Source organism: Bison bison, unplaced genomic scaffold, assembly GCF_000754665.1.
Source record: "Bison bison bison isolate TAMUID 2011002044 unplaced genomic scaffold, Bison_UMD1.0 scf7180017864466, whole genome shotgun sequence".
NCBI classification, from domain to species: Eukaryota; Metazoa; Chordata; class Mammalia; order Artiodactyla; family Bovidae; genus Bison; species Bison bison.
The window spans coordinates 2,533,448-2,535,600 of record NW_011495027.1 but is presented as its reverse complement, the minus strand read 5'-3'; the positions used below and the strand labels follow the sequence as shown (position 1 = coordinate 2,535,600).

The 2,153-nt window shown below is 44.6% G+C and overlaps 1 protein-coding gene across 1 annotated transcript in view; it reads left to right on the top strand.

Annotated features, from left to right (window-relative positions):
* The window catches only part of LPAR3 (lysophosphatidic acid receptor 3), an 84,285-nt gene that overhangs the window by 544 nt on the left and 81,588 nt on the right, over positions 1-2,153 (top strand). The gene's annotated exons all lie outside the window — the stretch shown is intronic.

The window sequence follows — 2,153 nt, the reverse complement described above, 5'->3', positions numbered from 1 at the left end:
GCCGCGTGGGGAGGTCGGGGCGCATCTCTGCCGGGCCCAGCCCGCGGCTTTTTTGGGTTGCCTGACGTCTAGCCCGGACCCCAAACCTATTCCACGTACCTTGGACAGACCTCTTTGGGCGACGTGGAGCACATCTTGCCCTTTCCGCCTTCCTTTTTTCCCTGCTAGGAGTAAAAAGCCGTCGGGATGCAGAATCCGCGCTGCGTCCTTCCCTGCTGTGAGCTGGTGGGCTGGGCTCAGAGGAGCGGAGAGCCGGGCGCAGGTTCCGCTGGCTTTGCACAGGTGCTTCTTTTCCAAACTCGATCTTGCAGCCGTCGATGGTGAACTTAGGTTCTCCCGTAGAGCCCACAGATAGAACATTTTCCAGCCATCAACTCCTCCCGGGAGTGGCGGTGTGTTAGTTAGGGAACAGTTCGAACCATGCGAGGTATCCAAAGATTTGGGAAATGGTTATTATGAATTCACTAGTAACTCTGTCAGGGGCAGTGCTTTGAGAGTAAGTGAAGGTCCTGACGGTCCCCCTCACCACCTGCAGACAAAAGTGCTTTGTTCTGTAGCAGTGTTACTTTATTGCTTTCCTTCAACAAGTTACAACTACCTAAAATTGCTTAGAAATTTCTCAAGCAAATACTTTGAGGAGTGACTGTGCTATTGGAAACAGTTTAGTTTTATTAAGGGAATCATTAAAACTGCCCCCAAAATATGTGGGTCATTTTTAAACGGCATTTTCCATGAAATGTTGCTTGTTACTGTCACTGCGGTGCGTTTCACCCCCCTTACTTCTTTGTTGCCCTGGGTATTACCTGGCTTTGGGATATTATTTTAGAAGTTAAGAGCTTCTTTCAGCTTCTCACGGCTCCTACTTTTGTAAGTCAGAGAATAAAGTAAATGGCAGTCACAGGTGATCCCTCTTCACCAGTTGGTTATTATTTCATGCACTGCACAGCATGTCATCAATGCATGACCTTTTGTATTGCTAAGGAGAGTTACTGGGTTTTCCAGTGAGCTACTTAATCAGGGGTTGCTAACCTTGCTTCCGATGAGGAATTTCATCCAATTTTGTGTGTTCTGATCCAGTGAATAGAATTTTCCTTTTTTTGAACAGAAGTGATAGTTAGAAACACACCACTTCTGCTCTACTAACACCATGCTTGTCCAAACAAAGTGGGCTGTTCTAAAATACACCGCAAGCAACCCCTGCCAGTGAGGTTTCTATACTTGAGATAAGCTTCTGGAGGTGTCTCTTGTACCATGCGACTGTATATATCATATAGTGATATCCAGTCATCTGGACATAACATATTCATTGTTATGTCAATATAAGTACCAAGTGCGTGTGTGTGTGGTATGCGTGCTTAGGCATATCCGGCTCTTTGCAGCTCCATTGACTGTTGCCTGCCAGGTTCCTCTGTCCGTCCATGGGATTCTCCAGGCAAGAATACTGGAGTGGGTTGCCATTCCCTTTACCAGGGGTTCCTCCCAACCCAGGGATCGAGCCCATGTCTCTTATGTCTCCTGCATTGGCAGATGGGTTCTTTACCACCAGCGCTACCTGGGAAGTCCATATAAGTACCAAGTACCTAGAAAAACAGATTATTTGAACACATTTTTCAAGTTTTATATTTTTGTCTTTAGAATTCAAAACTTTGTAGCTTTAACTCTAAGTAACACATTTCTTTTCTGAATCTTACAGATGCATGAATAGTAGTTACCAGTCTCTTTATATTATTAGGTCAGGTCTAGTTAAATATCTAGGTTTCCCTGGTGGCTCAGTGGTAGAGTCTGTCTGCCAACACAGGAGACTTGGGTTTGATCCTTGCGTCAGGAAGAATCCCTGGAGAAGGAAATGGCAACCCACTGGGAAATCCTATGGACAGAGGAGCCTGGTGGGCTACAGTCCATGGGGTCACAAAGAGTTGAATAGGACTTAGTGACTAAAGAACAATTTACATATCTGGATGATTTACAAGGTGTTTAATTGAGCAGATCTACGTATGTTTTCTACAAATGAAGACTAAAATGAAAACATTTCAAAATGGGATAATTTTCCATTTATGTTCATCAGAACCTATTTGAAAATCTACATGCTAATCCTCTCTCATTTTTCCAAAACATATAGACACAGAGGAACCCCTGCACACATAGCACCATAG